This window comes from Dasypus novemcinctus, chromosome 27 (genome assembly GCF_030445035.2).
Source record: "Dasypus novemcinctus isolate mDasNov1 chromosome 27, mDasNov1.1.hap2, whole genome shotgun sequence".
Lineage (NCBI taxonomy): Eukaryota > Metazoa > Chordata > Mammalia > Cingulata > Dasypodidae > Dasypus > Dasypus novemcinctus.
The window spans coordinates 42,903,781-42,922,180 of record NC_080699.1 but is presented as its reverse complement, the minus strand read 5'-3'; the positions used below and the strand labels follow the sequence as shown (position 1 = coordinate 42,922,180).

The following is an 18,400-nucleotide window of genomic DNA, read 5'->3' as shown; positions in this document are numbered from 1 at the left end:
TCTGACTTTCAAGTATATATATTAGCAATGCTACTTAGAAACTTTTGCATTTCTATGCTGCATTACCCCATAGGCAGAAGCATTTGTTACTTTATGAAATAATCATAGTGACCCTCTGAGTTTTGTAGGAGAATGTGCTTTTAAATGTACGTACACTTACAGAGAGTTCTGCATTTTAAAAATGCTTGCATACGTATTTCTTCAATTAATATGAGATTTCATGATCCCCTTCCATTTGCGAAGAGAAACTGAGACTCCAAAAGGTTAAATGATGCCAAGTTCTGATCTTTCCACCTTTTTGAGGAAAGATGCCCTTTAGGAAAATACTTATGAGTGAGGGGGCATCTTAGAGAAGTAAACTGGTCCGGTTAGGCACAGCTACTGCTGGGTTCTGATAGCACCTGTGCGGGAAATGCCATAGAGAAAAGGGAGTGTGGACTCTTTTTAAAGTCCTCAATTCCGGCAGGAGCTTGAAGGCGTGCCAGAGCAAGGCAGACGTGGTGGATCTTAAAACTCTATAACCCTTCCATGCTGATATGTGAACTGCTCTTATCTAGTTTCCATTACTGTTTAGCAATGAAGCCATGACTTTCAAGGGTGTGCATACTTCTTTTTAGGCTGAGCAAGGAAGGGGTACTTTGGGTGAGCTGATTCTCATCCCAAAAGGAAAAACATCGTTGGAAACAAAAATTGACATCATTTTAAAGTCATGCATATATGTGTGTGGATCTAAAACATTTGTATCCTTGCAGCCTAAAACAGAGTCTGGCACAAAGCACACGTTCAATATTTGTTAAGTGATCAATGGTCACTGTAGAAAAATACTTTTTTCTATGAGATTTTGACCACACCCATGGAAATTCTAGTGAAAGACCCATATGTGTTAGAAAAAGTCTATCCTTGATGTGAAAGACAGAGGCCTTGCTATGGAATATGTTGGACTTGACCATTTCTCTATAGGATTTGCTGAGTGTGTGTGATCGTTTTAAAAGGACATACAGAAAGGCTGCTCAGTCATCTAAGGACTAAGCCCACTGTCCAGAAATCTAAAGGTCTGACTTACCTAGCTGGCCAAGCTCTACCGGTACCCACCTGGCATCTTGTGAAGAGCAGTGTGAATCAACTTATTCAATACACATTTCCTCAACGTGTGGCAGGAACTTAGCTGGCCAAATACAGCAGGACACAAACTGACAAATGGCAACACACAACCACACAAGATCAAAGCTCCTTTGGAGATAGACCCAGGATGCTATGGGAATACAGATGGGGGAAAGGGCGATTGGAATATTTATCTGAAGGAGTGTTACCTGGACTGGGTTTCACATAACTGGTTCCTCAAGGAAAGAACAAAGTGTCATGTTTTCAGCAAAGGAATCAATGTCTGTGAAGACTTGGGGTTAGAAAAAAGGAGCTCATTCCCTTTGGGCCTAATCGGCTGTGTGTCTGCAGAGGGGAAGTCAAGATGGCTTTGGAGGTTGTGCTGGCCTAGAAACCATGCTAGGATGCTACATTGTTATTACCTAGAAAATGTGAAGGGAAGTGGCATAATCACGTTCAGATTTTAGGAATATTCCAAAAATACATATTTGGAAACCAGAACAAATAGGGACAAACAGAGCTTGGGAATTTTTGCAATTTAATCCAGATGAGAAATGATAATGATCAAGAGTCTAGATCATGGGAAGTGGACTTGGCCCAGTGGTTAGGGCGTCCGTCTACCACATGGGAGGTCCGCGGTTCAAACCCCGGGCCTCCTTGACCCGTGTGGAGCTGGCCCATGCACAGTGCTGATGCGTACAAGGAGTGCCCTGCCACACAGGAGCCCCACGCTCAAGGAGTGCACCCCATAAGGAGAGCCACCCAGCTCGAGAGAAAGTGCAGCCTGCCCAAGAATGGTGCCGCACATACGGAGACCTGACACAGCAAGATACCCAACAACAACAAAAAAGGAAACACAGATTCCCATGCCGCTGACAACAACAGAAGCGGACAGAGAAGAACATGCAGCCAATAGACAATAGACACAGAAAACAGGGTGGGAGGGAATGGGAGAGAAATAAATAAATAAATAAATCTTTAAAAAAAAAAAAAAGAGTCTAGATCATGGGACAGCAAGCATTTCTATAAGGGAAAATATAGTAAATATTTTGGGCTTTGTGGGACATATATTCTCTGCCATAATGACTCAGCCCCACTGCTGGAGTGTGAGAGCAGCCGTAGATGACACAGACTAGAATAAACGAGGCTGTGTTCCAGGGAAGCCTTATTTACACAAGCGGGCAGAAAGCCACACTTGTTCTGTGGGCTGCAGTTTGACAACCCTGGTCTCTACCAAAGACATCATTCCTTCTGGGTATTATACTACTTACAAGTGGGCCTGTAGAGTTTACCATTTGCTGCTACATAAACGAATGGAAGGATGGCATGGGGAATTAAAGGAAATTAAAAAAATAATAATAGGGAAGTGAATTTGACCCATTGGATAGGGTGTCCGTCTACCACATGGGAGGTCCGCGGTTCAAACCCCAGGCCTCCTTGACCCGTGTGGAGCTGGCCCACGCGCAGTGCTGATGCGCACAAGGAGTGCTGTGCCCCTGGAGGGGTGTCCCCCTTGTAGGCGAGCCCACGTGCAAGGAGTGCGCCCTGTAAGGAAAAAAGTGCAGCCTGCCCAGAAGTGGCGCCGCACACATGGAGAGCTGACGCAGCAAGATGAGCGACAAAAAGAGACAAGAGATTCCTGGTGCTGTCGACAAGAATACAATCAGACACCAAAGAACACAGCGAATGGACACAGAGGGCAGACAGCTGGGGGAGGGGAGACGGGGAAGGAGAGAGAAATAGATAATAACTAAATCTTAAATAATAATGATAGTAATAATTCAGTATACTTTGGGAAAGAATTTACAAAATTATACCTGTATACACCATAAGCACGTACTCACATTCACAAGCACACACCTCTCCGATGCCTTCTTTCGGTGGTGTAGGACCATGTGGGAGCGCGCTACAAAGATCACTGCTAATAAAGCCCGAAGTAGGGAATTGCATCTTGACTTGGCATTCATTGCTTGGCCTAATTCCTGGTGGTTTGCTTTTAGCTGCCTTGCCACACTCGTGTTAAATTCATTGTGACTTTTTTTTCCCTAAAAAAAGTTTTCACTTGATTTTTTGCTAGTAGAATAGCCCCTCGCTGCCATTTACCATTTGAGTGGCCCCCACAGTTGCTTGTAATTGATGAAGGGAAACTCCCAGCTTAATAAAAGCATATTTAGGAAGTATAATGTGGAGCAAATATCCTTTAAGAAGTGGTGGAATGTTACTGTATGCTTTCCTATCAGTAGACTTGGTAGGAATGGGCTCGCAGAGTCCTCAGATGTTGCGCTTCCAGTGTTGGGGGACTTTGATAGGTGGATAAAGAGCAGCCTTTATCCTTAGAGGGGCCCTGTATTATTTCACTATGGCCTGACTCCCAGAATAATTTCTCTTCACACTCAACAGAACCTTCCTTAAACTTCTTATATTTTATTCTATGTAGATACCCTTGTCTATCACTGGTAGACTCAATGAAAGACTTTCTTCCTCCCTCTCTCTCTCTCTTTCCCTCTCCTCTGCTTTATCATTATTCTTTTAAGACCTCGTAATGAATTAGCTTCATTTACCCAAGTTACCGGCTCAGTCTTCCTTGCAATGAAGGGATTCTTATCAGTTGATTGGCTAAGCTACACAGTGGACTACTTGAATGGAGCCAAAGTACCTGGTCCAATATACAGACTTAACTTGGACATTTTCTATATTTTAGGTGCTAAGAGAAATAGCCCAGCCACCATTGCTTCCTCACAATGTAACAGAAAATTTAAAAATAATTAATGGGAAGAATACATCATTTCTCTTAAGCATCACAACACAGGGGTCAACTCATTTAGTTTTCTTTAGACTGACTGTTGATCAGGTTCTTCTTTTAAGGATTACATTAAACTCCCTGAAAATAGTGTCTGAGAGCACGTTTCATAGTCCAGGGTTTCATTTGTCTCAATGAGCTGAGATATGACCAAACAAAACTTAACCAGCAGCAAAGGCTTATTACTGATCTCTGAAGGTTTTCTCTTAACATGAAATCACTAACGGTAAAAATGATTCTTGAGGTCTTCGAGTCAACTGAATTTTCAATTGGGAAATTGAGTTGGAAGTGTTTTGGATACCTTTTAAAATAAAAATTAAAAATTAAAACAAAGAAAAAGAAAAAAGGAACAGAGAATGTCTGCAACTGCAAGCAGAGTAGTTCCATCTATCTGCCCAATGGGACCTAGGCCCCCTTTTACTTAGAAACAGAGTGGGCATCACCAACCCCAAATCCTCAAGATTGGAGAATGAAAAATGGGCTAAAGTAGATATATTATTATTCTATTATAGATTTACTGTTATTCTGGCAATGGAAGAACTTTTATCATTAGTATAAAGGCAGTGGCAACCAGAGGTTCTGAGGAGAGGGAGAGGGAAGAATAGGTATAATATGGGGCATTTTTGGGAGATTGGAATTGTCCTGCATGACACTGCAGTGACAGATACAGGCCATTATAGAATTTGTTTTAAGTTACAAAATTGTGTGTAACTATAATATCGGTTAGTAGCAATGCTTCAATATGTGTTCATCAATTTCAGCAAATGTACCATACTAATGAAGGTTGTTGTTCATGTGAAAAAGTGAGGGAGGGGGAGAGGATGGGGCATATATTTTTTACATAAAATTTATGTAATATAAAGCTTCTTTAAATATTAAAATTTAAAATTAAATAAAAGCATTTGGGAGAAAAACATTTTAGCTGGCTATTATGGAGTACTTTTTACTCACTCTTCTTAAATGTCTGTTTGCCAAAAGGCATTAGAAGGAAAAAATACATTAAAAAACACAAAAATTAAGAAATAAAGGAAATCTAATAGGTAGCTTTCTAACTCTAATTGCTACCACACCATCCATGTTGGACAGAAGCCATGTTAAATTATAGAAATTTAGGATTATAAGAAGTCTTAACATTGACCTAGTCCAATTTCTTAGTGTCTTTTTCTAACCTACTAAGTGGTCATCTAGTCACTGGGCAATAAATGACTGTTTAGAATTTCTACATGCCAAGCTCTGAACTAACAGCTAAAGAAGAGGAGGAAACACCCACCACAGTCCTTCCACTCTGTTTTTTTTTTTTTCCATGAATTTTTTAGTTTGAAATAATTTCAAACTTGCAGGACATTCTTCTTATTATTCTATCTATCTATCCGTTTGTCTATCTATTCATCTATCAATTTCTTAAGATTTGAGAGTGGGATATACACATCATGGCCCTTGAACATATCATGCTTTCCTGAATATTCCCTATGAGCAAGGATATTTATTATCTATTATTTTAAGTGCTCTAATCAAATTTTAGAAACTTAACATTGATATAAAGCATAAAATCTTATTCCAGTTTTTCATGTGCCCCAAAAATATGTTTTTGGGTCTTTTCTCTTCCGTTATTAAATCTAGTCCAGGATCATAGAAGGCATTTAATTGTTATGATCTCTTTAGTTCTTTTTATTTTAATTGTGGGAACATATATACAACATAAACTTTCCCATCTTAACCACTCCAAAGCAAACCATTCAGTAGCATCAATCATACTCTCACCATCATCCATTATCAGAACTTTTGCATTGTCCCTAAAAGGAACCCTACTTCCATTATGCTTACTGTCCTAAACCTGTAACAATCTAAATTGGCTTGATACCAAATTAACTTTGATAGGATATGCAGCTATGTTCTTACACCCTTATGCCCCCCCTCTTTATTTAGTTCTTTTCTCAAATTACATGTTTATACATAATGAGTCTTAAATAATTGATTCATAATTATTTTTATTTATTTGCATTTTAGATCCTGTATGCATTAAAAAGTAGAGTTACAAACCCAAACTACAATAGTCCCAACATATATATTTACCCATGTTTTTACTTTTACGAGAGATTTTTTTTACTTTTTTGTGTGACTTTGATCTATTGTCTATAGTCCTTCCCTTTCAATCTGTAGACTTCTCTTTAGCATTTCTTGTAGAGCCAGTCTAATGGATAAATTCCTTCAGATTTTGTTTACTGGGAATGTTTTAATTTATCTCTCATTTTTGAAAGACAGAATTCTTGGTTGCAATTTTTGTTTTCCTTTCAGCACTTTCTTATGTCATCCCACTGCCTTATTGCCTCCATGGTTACTGGTGAGACATAGCACTTAATCTTATTGAGGCTCCCTTCCATGTGACATATTGTTTTTCTTTGCAGCTTTCATTATTCTTTCACTATAGTTGATATTTGACAGTTTGATTATAATATGCCTTGGCATGTGTATCTATTTGGATTTATCCAGTTTGGAGTTTGTTAAGGAACTTAGATGTGTATATTCATGTCTTGTAAAATCCGGACAGTTTTTAGCAATTGTTACTTTATTCTCTCTACACTTTCTCTCTTGCCTCTCATTCTGCGAATTCCCACAATGGGTATATTGGTGTGCTTAATGGTGTCCCACAGGTGTCTTAGGTTATATTCACTTTTCTTCGTTCTTCTTTTATTCCTCTGATGTAATGATTTTAAATATCTTCAATTTCTCTGGTTCTTTCTTGTGCCAGCTCCAATTCCCTACTAAACCTTGGTAGAGTTTTTATTTTTGTCAGTGTGGTCTTCCTTTCCATTATTTCTATCTCTTTGTTCAGTACCTCTTCATGTTCATTTATCATTTACCTGATAACATTTAGTTCTTTATCCATGTTTTCCCTTACCTCTTTGATCATATTTTGGACATTTTTTATTATTATGCTTTTAAGTCTTCATCTGGTATATTCTATGTATAGTCCTCCTCATTGATGGTTGTTAATGCTTTAAACTTCTTTACTCTTCTCCTTTGCATGGTCCATTGCTTCCTCCTTAAGTTTATGGTTTGTAAGAGGGAAGGGAAGAGAGAAGGGAAGGAAAAGGAAGGGAAGGGAAGGAAAGGGAAAAGAAAATGCTTTCCTGGTCTTTGTAGACTGGCCTGTGCAAGTGCACTCCTTCAGAGCTTAGCTGTCCTGATAAGGAGTTTAGAGAATAGCCTTTGACAAAACTATAGATATTTCTACAGTCTGTTTTGTACACGTATTTTATTCTGGACATGCATGTGTAGCTCAATGAATTCCCCTCTTTCCACCATTACAAAAGTCCTTCTTCCCCTAAGAAAGTGTCTTCTCATGATCCTGGGTGCTTCATTGTATGTCCAATAGCTGGTATCCCTTTGCTCCAAGCTGCTGTAATTTGACTTTTCTTCCACAGCAATCTTTAGGAGAGTTCTGGATCTGCCTCAAGGTACAGGACAAGCTTTCAGTAAGCCTGTGCTATATGTCCCACTTCAGTCCTGCAGGCTGTCCCAAGATGGATTGGCACAAAGTTTATGCTGCTTCCTCCAGAACCGGGACAAGAGTCTAGCACTTGGAGCATTGGCCAGTTCTGTACTGAGCTGCTAAAGGGATGGAGTGGGGGCCAACAAAGGTGCCATGAGATCCTTCTATTTTTAAGTTGCTTTTTTATTGATTCAGCCCTAGCCCTATTACCACAACACTTTAACAGTTTTCTGGTGCTTTGAGAAAGATATTTCTGTCAGTTCTTGCTGGTTTTTCCAAGCTTCTGTGGAGGAATGGAGCCCTAAAACTTCTTACTCCACTATCTTCTTTGGAAAAGGGCTGCTTGCACTCTATTTTGAAACATTGTAGAGTCAGGGGACTTCCCAAACATGCCACTCTGTTTTGAGATAGCTCTTTATGTCTGAAGTTCTTATTTAAGGTATACCTGTAGTTTCCAATCATTGATACTAATACTAGAGGTCCATGTGGTATAACATGGTATAATATATTTTAATTATAATATAAAGTCCAGGAAAATGGTATCATTTTCCTTGTTGACAAAGTACTGAGCAGAAGAAAATATGTAAATATGTTCCCCCATTGACAATAGAACCATGTGACTATACCCTTCTCAATGAGCCACCATATATTATCCTGGAGAGTTTGGTTATTCTTCCACTGCCTTAGTTTCCCTGCTGCTAAAACTATCATAGAAGGGTTGGTTTAATGATGTCAATTCATTGGCTCATGATTTTGAGGCTGGGGGAAGTCCATTATTGAGGAGTCAGCAGTGTGATGCTTTCTGGTGTTCTGGGTCCAGCTGGTGGTAAACTTTGGTCTTTGGCTTTACTCTCACATGGAAATGCACATGGTGATGTCTTCTTTCTCCTCTGAGTTCTATTGACTTCCAGTTTCTTGCTTCCCTTGGCTTTCTCTCTGTGGCCTACCTTATAAAGCCTCCAGTAATAGGATTATGACCCATTTTAATTCAGTTGGCCACACCTTAACTAAAAATAACATCTTCAAAAGTATGGGTGCACAACCACATGCTTTCTCTAAGGTACATAATTCAATCTATTTTATCAGCCTAAAATATATCTTGGAATCTGTGGTTAAATAATGGCAAAGACCCATACTGAAAGTGCATTGATATACTTTCATGGTCAAGCACACGATTAAAAATGAAAAGAAAACTAGTGGGAAAGGCTGTCAAAGTAAAAAATCTCTAACATTTCATTATTTTAAAAAATATTTTATTTCTATGTATTCAAAAAATTTTTTGCTAATCAGATGCCTATCCATTACATTAGAGTGAGAGGTGCATATTTTGGTCAAAATATATTAGTAACATTCTTAGAGTGAAACTCCAGACTTGTGCTGATTTGTACATAGTTATTAGGATAAAATACACAAAGATCTAGCTCACGTGTCTTAACTTACGCCTAGTAGAATCCACGGGCCCTATCTTTAATTATAGTAAATACCAGTGATTTTTAGGACATATGCATTCTTCAACATGCATAAATTGTTTGTAATAAGTAACTCTTTTCATTTCTAGTGAGAAAGTAAAATTGAATTTGTAATTTGGTCCTGTGTTAGACTGAATTCTACATCCCAGTGTAGGCAAATTCTTGGACTTGTTCTGCATTCTTGTGTATGTGAACTCATTATAAATAGGATCACTTAAAGATGTTAAGATGTGACCAACTGAATGATGGTTTCTCATGAGAGAAAACCTTATGGAGAAGCCAGAAACCGGAAGTCAGCAGAACCTAGACAAGAAAGGAGAAGACATTGCCATGGGATGCGAGGCAAGGATGCAAGCCAAGAACCCTCAGGATTACCAGCCAACCAGAAGGTTACTCACCCTAAAAGTAAGCAAGCCTTCTAGCCAGCCTGCAAACCATGGACCAATACATTCCTATTATTAAGCCAACTCAATTTGTAATATTTGTAATGGCATCTGGCAAACTCAGTCTTCTAACTAGTTTTTCACTCTTTTTCAGGAATCTCAGATACTACTAAAAATAGTATTTTTACTGTTTTTGGTCAAGTATTTGAGCCTGAAATTAAACTTTTGAAGTATAGTCTTTGGAGGAGTCTGTTTCTTTTTTCGCCCCTTTTAGTATTGATTTTTCCTTCTTTCATTTGTTGGTGCTACTTCTTTTCTTGTTGCTAGGGATTTGTTACAGCCACATCACTACATGATTTTTTATTTATGTTTGTTTTGTTCATAAGCACCAGATGCTTCAACTTCCAGCACCCTAATCAGTCAAAAAAAGAGTTCTGTAGTAGTCAGGGATATCACTCAAACAGAATAAGGAATCTCTTATATCTGTTCAATCCCAACAAAGTTTCATCAGAGATGCAGGTCAGACTGGATTTTCAACAATGGCAGTGGTGCTGATCAAATGCTATTGTTTTGAGAAGCAAATGGTATCACCACATAGCTGTAACTCTCTGATATAAGAATCCGTGAGAAGGTTTATAAGTTCGGGACAGTTGTTACTTTTGGAAGGAATGGGAGGTGTTTGTAAAGTGGATAATGGAAGCTTCTAAGGTGTTGACAATATTTTCTTACTTAGATTACATGATGTTCTTACATGCGTATTTGTTTTATAATAATCTTTCCATTATGACACCACGTACGCTGTATGTAATTATATTTGACAATTATAAAGGCTTTTTAAATAAAAAAATAAGGATCATGGGAATCATGAAGATTAACTAAAATTTTTATTTTGGCAGTGGGAAATTGAAAAAAAAAAAAGTAAATATTCCCATCTGAGATCATGCCTCCAAAGGGAAAGTACAGATTCTGTGTATTCCACAGAAACTTACACTCATTTCTGTATCAAATAACACCAGTATTTCACAAGTATGCTGTCACATATAAGAAATTTTCTTCCTTTTGTGAAATGCTGAATATAATTCTGGAAAAGAGATGAATGACGGTTTCCTTTGTAGCATGTCATATATTCACACCTACTCACCTATCCACGGACTTTGGAAAGAGCAAAGGAATCCTTTAAGACATTCCAAGAAAGTTGATTATCCAAGACTTTCTGCTTTGAATTTATGTGCAGAATTCTTGGCATTTCCCTCAAATCTTGAGAACTCTGCCTGCTTGGGCTCTGATGAAAGCATAGCCAAGGAAATGAACCAAGATCTGAAATCATTCCGCCAAGCTACCTGCAAGCTTTGTTAGGACCAGAAGAGGAGAGCCTTGGGACTGGGCCACATTGGGATGGCGTTTTGAGCTCTCTGAGTGTGAAACACCAATGACTCTGACAGAGACCTTGCCTGATGCAGAGTAATACAGCACAGTCAACATAATATTGAGATTTGTTTACATCAGAATCCTTGCTCCTACTCTGCTTCTTACCAGCTGTGTGATTTGAGCAAGTTAATGCCTCTGTCTTCCATTTCCTTTAAAATGGTAATAATGACACTTCTCTTTCCTTTTTCACAGAGTGATTATGAAAAGTCACTTATATCATGCAACAAAACCTCAAAGGTCCTCTACAAATGTAAGGACAGCTGTTGCTTGGCAAAGTTGGTGAAGGCGAATGACTAGCCCCATTTGTCATATTTGTATATTGTCCTTGTTCATAATCACAGCATTGGACAACTGACGCTAGAAAATGAAACCACGACATGGTTATGACAAAAAATAAACAGGATCAGAACTTAGGTTTTGGTGCTTGTCTACTAAAATACAGCGTGCATAGTGTCAAATAATTTGTGGTTCTCTTTTACTTGCATTGTCTTATGAATTTTAAGATGCAATTCTACTTTCTCTACTTTATCAATGAAGAAACTGATTGATACAGGTCAAGTAACTTGCTCAATCACTATTTGTTACTGATTCTGAGAAACAAATGGTATCACCACATAGCACTAAGATCAAATGTTCTAGCACTCTCATATATAGACAAGAACTGTCTATTTGATTCACTTATTTATTCACCACATATTTCTTGAGTATTAATTGAATGCCAGGACAGTTTTTCAGGCACTGAAGATATACCAATGACTAAAGCAGACAAAGTCCTTGCCTTCACAAGGCTGTAATCTTTTAAAAGAGAAGGGTGACCATAAAGAAGCCAATTGGTAATTATGCAACATTGAACATTGATAATTACTACGGAGAAAATTCAAGCAGGGTAAGGGGGACAGAGGGTACCAAGGTAGGTGAAGTTGCTAATTATTCTATATTCAGGGGAGTCCTATGTGAGATGAACCCATTAGCAGAAAACCGAATCAAGTCAGGGATTGAGCAATACAAATGTCTTGGGGAAGCACATTCTCTTGCCAAGGAATGAGTAATTACAAAGCAAACGTCCAGCCTTAAGTGGGACCAAGCAGGCATGTTCGAGGACCAGCAGGGACGTCCATGTGTTGCCTTGGGTCAGCTGCCCGCAGGAGGGGGAGCAGAGGCAGAAGAGGTCAGACAGGCAGCCGGAGATAGCTCACTCAGGTTTCCTTCCAGAATTAGTTCTGAATGGATGAGACCCTGTTTTGCTCATCTCTGAAATGCAATGCTGCTTTCACTTGAGCAGGTAAGAAGACATCTCTCTTCCACCCTAATGTTAAAAATTTCCCTAAACACTTTCACCTTTCATATGAGAATAAGGATACGGAGGACAAATTTTTCTTCCCCAACTAGGAAGTTCCAAAAGTGGATCGTGTACATCTCATCTAAGATTTTGCGTTGAGCCCTTCCTCTTCAATGCTTTAATCCTCGTTTATAAGGGATAAAGTCCCTAAAGAAAACACGCCCTCTCTGCCAGGCTGTGTTTCTCATAGTACCAAAATAAGCCTTTTTTACCCCAATGATTACAGATAACTATTCTTACCTCATCCCAGTACACCCCATCAGCTGGCACTTAACAAATTCCCCAGCCATCCTGAGAAATTAGATCAATCCCCTTTTGCCCATTAAAAGGCTCATAAACGGTTGCAGCATCGAATTAGTGCTGGTAGATTTCTCCAACTTGGAACATGTTAAAATGCACAGTTGGGTAAGAAGAATCAATTAGGGCCAGACAGGGCGTTGGAAGTTAAACAATTTGTCTATCTCATGATTCCGCGCTGTGGAAAGGGTGTGTGTGTGTGTATGTGTTTACATTTCAGTTCAGATTTAAAATCACTCATGTGTATAGTTTGTATAATTCAATCCATGATTGGAGCGGAAACTACCCACAGAGTGAGAGATTATTGTTTGAAGAGTCAGAAAGGGCTTCTATTTGTAACTTTGTAATTTGTAATTAAGTATATTTTAGCTTTCCCACCTTCTAAATCTCAATCAACTGAGCTTAAATTTCTATGGGAAACCAGCAATTATTCGTCAAATAGAATATGCATCCAATAATCATAATTCAGGTAAAAACTCCAGGCCTGGCTAGCTGCTCAGTTTCCAAATTCATCAGACAATTGACAATTAACCAAACATCTGCCTTTAATGTCCTTTCAAACAATGGTTTAAAAATGACAAAGGAGATAACATAGTGTAGGGGCTATTAACCTGGGGTCTTCTAACTCCCCAAGGCATCTGATAATTGAGGGAGGCCTGTCAGCTTCATTGGGGAAATGCATTATCTCCTTATTGTCCTCACCCTCCGGTTGAATGGTAGGATGTCCTTTAATTATGAATGTTGGGGACCAATTGCACCGGTATTGGCAGTGCCTGGGACTCTATCCCCAAGAGGAACCACAGGGGTTTTCATATCATATTACACTTGTTGCCAATATCACAAAATACAGTTTACACTCAGTACTTCTGCGAATTTATGTTAGCTATTAGACTCACCACTAGGTTTTTAAATTTAACGCATTAAGCAAGAAACACATGCTATATAACAATTTTTAAAATATTTTGATAGCTGCATTTTAATATAATCAATTTCCTTTCCAATGCAATGCATATGTCAAAGGGGTCCACAGGCCAAAAAAGATTAAGGAGCCCAGGTGTAGAGGAGTATGGGGCTGTCATTCCCAAGAGGCTTTGTCAGAGGGTCCAGAGAGGGTCAAGAGCTGCCCTTGCGCTCCACCCAAACACTTGTCCCCATCCTGCCCGCTGCAGTGCCCCAGAGAGCACCAGGAAGAGAGAGCAGCTTGGGTCTGATATTTCTTTCCTGTTATTAATTAACAGCACACAAGAAATTAATTCTTAACGTAAAAAGAAAAGAATATAATGGACAATAAAGTGGTCACTCTTCCAAGCACTCTGCTAAGTAATTTACTTAAAATCTCATTTATTCCTCTAAAACCCATATTAAAGATGAGGATATTGAGTAATTTTTTTTTTTTTAATAACACTCACCTAGATCCTTTCTAACCTACCACCGGCTAGATGGCTGGGAGGTATTTTTATGCAATACTATTTTTACACCAGGGAACATGACCTGAAGGAAGGGGGAATATTCAGTCCAGCAGTTCTCAAACTGTGGTCGGCAGACCCATGGGGGTCCCTGAGACTTTTTCCAAGTGTCTGTGAGATCAAAACTGTGCTCATAATAAGGCTCAGGTGTCATTTTCCTTTTCCGTTGTGTCAACCTGGGCTAAAGATACAAAAGCAAAGATGAGCAAAACGTACGTTTGCTTTACATGATTCCAAGCAGTGGCACCACACTGCATTTGGTGAGCATTGTATTCTTTACCACCGTGCACTCTCGGTGGGTCTGAGCGTGCCAGGGCTGCTATGTCAAACACCGCAGACCAGTCAGCTTATACCACGGGGATCTGTGGTTTCACAATTTCAGAGGCCAGAAGTCCAACATTAAGGCGTTGGTATGGCCATGCCTTCTCTGAAGCCTTCGCGTTACGGCGGTGGCTCACCAGCTATCCGTAAGTTAATTTCTGTCTCTGTCACATGGCCATCTATCTCCTTCTCTCCCTGACTCTGTGTCTCCAATTTTTCTCTGCTTTTAAAAACCCTACTCTGGAGAAAGTGGCCACGGTAGTTGCTGGGGGCAGGGAGAGGGAAAAAGAGATGAGATGTGGGGGCATTTTCAGGACTTGGAGTTGTCTTAAATGATATTGCAAGGACAGACGCTGGACTTTATATATCCTGTCATAACCCACTGATGGACTGGGGGAGAGTGTGAACTACAACGTAAACTATAATCCATGCTATGTAGCAGTGTTCCAAAATGTATTCATCAAATGCAATGAAAGTGCCACACTAATGAAAGAAGTTGTTGATGTGGGAGGAGTGGGGGTGGGTGAGGGGTGGGGTATGTGGGAACCTCTTATATTTTTTTAATGTAACATTTCTTGTGACCTATGTACCTTAAAAAAAGACAGTTTAATAATAATAATAATAATAAAATACCTAGTCACATTGGATTAAGTCCTACCCCAATACACTTAGGCCTCTTTTTAACTAATGCCATCTTCAATGGCCCTGTTTATAAGTGGGTCCACATCCACAGGAACTGGGTTAGGACTTGAACATGTATTTGTGGGGGCAGGATTCACTACAGAACAGAGTGTAAAAAAATGCTGGTTTCTCTTAAGAATGTCTCTGATGAAGCAGTAAAGATTAATAATCCGAATCTACTTTAATTCTTGAGAACATGTATTTTAATGTTCTGTGTGATGAAATAGGTAACATGCACATATCACTTTGCTGCTATCACGAATAATGTTGCTATGTGCATTTGCATGTAAGCCTTTGTATATACATATATTTTCATTTCTCCTGGATGAATACTTAGAAGTTGAATTGTTACATCATATAGTAATTCTATGTTTAATATTTTGAGAAACATCTCAACTGTTTTTCCATAGTGGCTGCACCATCTCACCAGCAAGGAATGAGGGTTCTAATTTCTCCGTATCCTCTCCAGCACTCATTATTGTCCAATTTCTTGATTATAGCTATTTTTAGTGGGTGTAAAGGGATATCTCATACTGATTTTTATTTGCATTTCCCTAACATGCCATTCATGTATGTTTCTTGGAGAAATGTCTATACAAATTATTCATCCATTTTTTTTTAAGATTTATTTTTTATTTATTTCTCTCCCCTTCCCTCCCCCCCCCCCCCCCCCCCACCGCCGTGGTTGTCTGTTCTCTGTGTCCATTTGCTGCGTTCTTCTTTGGTCCACTTCTGTTGTTGTCAGTGGCACGGGAATCGTGTCTCTTTTTGTTGCGTCATCTTGTTGTGTCAGCTCTCCATGTGTGCAACACATTCCTGGGCAGGCTGCACTTTCTTTTGCGCTAGGCGGTCTCCTTACAGGGCGCACTCCTTGCGCGTGGGGCTCCCCTACGTGGGGGACACCCCTGCGTGGCACGGCACTCCTTGCGCACATCAGCACTGCACATGGGCCAGCTCCATATGGGTCAAGGATGCCCAGGGTTTGAACCGTGGACCTCCCATGTGGTAGATGGACACCCTAACCACTGGGCCAAGTCTGCTTCCCTATTCATCCATTTTTAAAACTTCTAATTTTGAAGTACCTGTAGATTCACGGAAAGTTGCAAAGACAGTAGAGAATATCAATGGATTTTAATGTAAGAGATCAAGAAAATTTAGTTGATACAGCTTTCAATTTTGCAATGAAACTACTCTTTACCAGATTACCACTTGTTGAGTTTGGTGAAAGTATCAAGGAAGAAAATACACAATTATCTTAATAGTCTATTGAAATAATCCTTCCTTTTCCAACAATAATTTGTGAAAAGCTAGCTTTTCTTCTTATACCTCAAACAAAACAACATCTTGCAACAGACTGAATGCAGAAATAGACATGAGAACCCAGGTGGCTGCTTGTAAACTGTGAAAATGTAGAGCCATGTCACTCGTGTTACTGTCAGGGAAAATACAGCCCAAATGCATAGTCAATGGTATTTATGTTAACATGCAATGGCCTTTTTGTTATTATAAACGAATTCATAAATAAGCCTTAAAATCTTTCTGTTTTAATTTCTAATATGGTAAACATCGATAGATATTAAGCTCATGAACAAAAGATTGCTAGGATCCTCCATCATTGTCAGCTGGTAAAGCAGTCCTGAGGGCAAATGATTGAGAAATACTGCTCTAACTCCTGAGGATTTACCTGGGAAGACGAGCCCGGGAGGGCACCGGACCCTCAGGAAATGGCGACGGCTTTGCCCTCCTCGTGAAGAGGGGCGGGTGGTCTGCAGGGAGGCAGGCAGGAGGACAGGTTTTCTTACATGCGTATATACAGGAACATTTAAAACGTCACTGATTTAGAGGAAATAAGAAGGGAGAGCAGCTGTGTCAGTGACCAGCATTGCACGCATTTTGGAAATTCAGACCCGCAGCTTAGCTTGCCCAGCGCTCAGGGCCCTGCCCCGGGCCCTCCTGCTTATTCTGGTGCTTCCTTTCCCAGTCGACACAGGGCGCCCAGGCCCCTTTCCCACAAAGACCCCAGCCCTGGGCCTCCTTCCTTTTCTCTCAAACCATTTCCACAACCCCCCCTCCCTCTAGCTCTGGTGCATCAGAATCCTGCTGGTAGAATATGTGTATTTTGGAAAAAGATTCCCCAGGTATCTGCTACCCACCCCTGAATAAGAATCACATTTTAAATATTATCATACACTTAGCATTGTGTGCTCTCTCCATAATGCAGTAGGAATATAAAAAAAGGGAAATAGGCCTTTTCAACTTCTTTCTACAAAACAATTCTTCAGATTAGCTTTGATTAACAAGTTTTTTAAAGGCAAGAATCACTCAAGCATGAGTAGTTGAAAAATCCATATACCTGGCAGCCAGCATCTTAAGCTGATGACTGTAAGCAATTCATTTAACTTTCCTAACTCTCCGTGTTTTAATGTTGCCTAACATTTTAGGGTCTCCTATAAATCTCAAATGTAAAATGAGGAGGCGGAAGGAAATAATGTCCAAGATCGGGTTAAGCTTTGACTATGTCTGCGTTTTCATAGGAACTTTTGGTAATTCATCCAGACAGCCCCCTGGTCTGTGAGCTTACTGGCCAAAACTGTTGAGTAGGCATGGTGGGAAGAGGATTTTCTATTTCCGTGGCCATGATTTGAAATATTTGGAAGCAGTGTCTAGAAGAGGTGGAAAAACTCTGACAGGCAAACATGAAATTGCCAAACTATCCAAATCAAACACTCAGAAGACTTTCTTAAATTTGGGCCTCAGCAGGACTTCCCACCTCAGGGCTGAGAGTGTAACTTCCTCCGTAAGCCCCGTGGTTAATAAGTACACAGAGGGAAACTGCTTCAGTCCTTTGGCCCTCAATCCAAGTTTGTTTAGCTCTTAAGCTACTGTGAATATCGCTAGGAAGAGGCAAAGCTATGTCCAGAGCAACCCAGGACGCAATGCTAGGCTCTGTGAGACCCTGCTACTACAGATATGTTCATCCGTGTGACCCTCAGCGGCACCGAGCAGGGATTAAAAACGGGGACTAATTCATTAGAGCAAAACGGTGCACAGGGTAAGAGGGAGGCCTCTCCTGGGACTTCAGTGTGATTACCCTGGAATGCCAGTGAAGGTATAGGCAGGTTAAAAGTAACAGGTAGGGTTATATTAAAACCATACATCCACAAGGGCCCTACTTGAGGAAGCAAATTAAAATGGCGGTGTTGGTTGTTTTGATTCTTGTAGTTCAACTCCATTCCCTTGGCTCTCGAATCTCCCCTCCGTTAGTGAGAGGCGGTCTCCAGAAACTTTCCCTTTACCATGAAACGCAGAATGAGGCCTCTTTCAGCGGAATGCAGGTGGGTGAGTGAGTCTCGCTACTGCAAGGTCCTGTCCTTTGTTAGTATTGTTATATAAGAATGAGTCATTAGAAATTGTGAATATAGCTTATGGCTCCTCCTCATCGTCAGGTTTATTATATTTTCGAAGGTCGCTCTTTTCCTAACTTGCTCATCTCCTCTTTCATTGTCACTTACAATCAAGGTTTTATCCTTATGTGACACCCCGTGGCAGGGCAGGTCCCTCATAGATATCCCTTTGACGGTCATCGACCCAGCCAGCCCAACTGAGGTCAGATCCCTTGAGC

The 18,400-nt window shown here is 40.0% G+C and overlaps 1 protein-coding gene across 5 annotated transcripts in view; it reads left to right on the top strand.

The window, feature by feature from the left end:
- OPCML (opioid binding protein/cell adhesion molecule like) overlaps nt 1-18,400 on the top strand; it is a 1,279,663-nt gene that overhangs the window by 780,135 nt on the left and 481,128 nt on the right. The gene's annotated exons all lie outside the window — the stretch shown is intronic.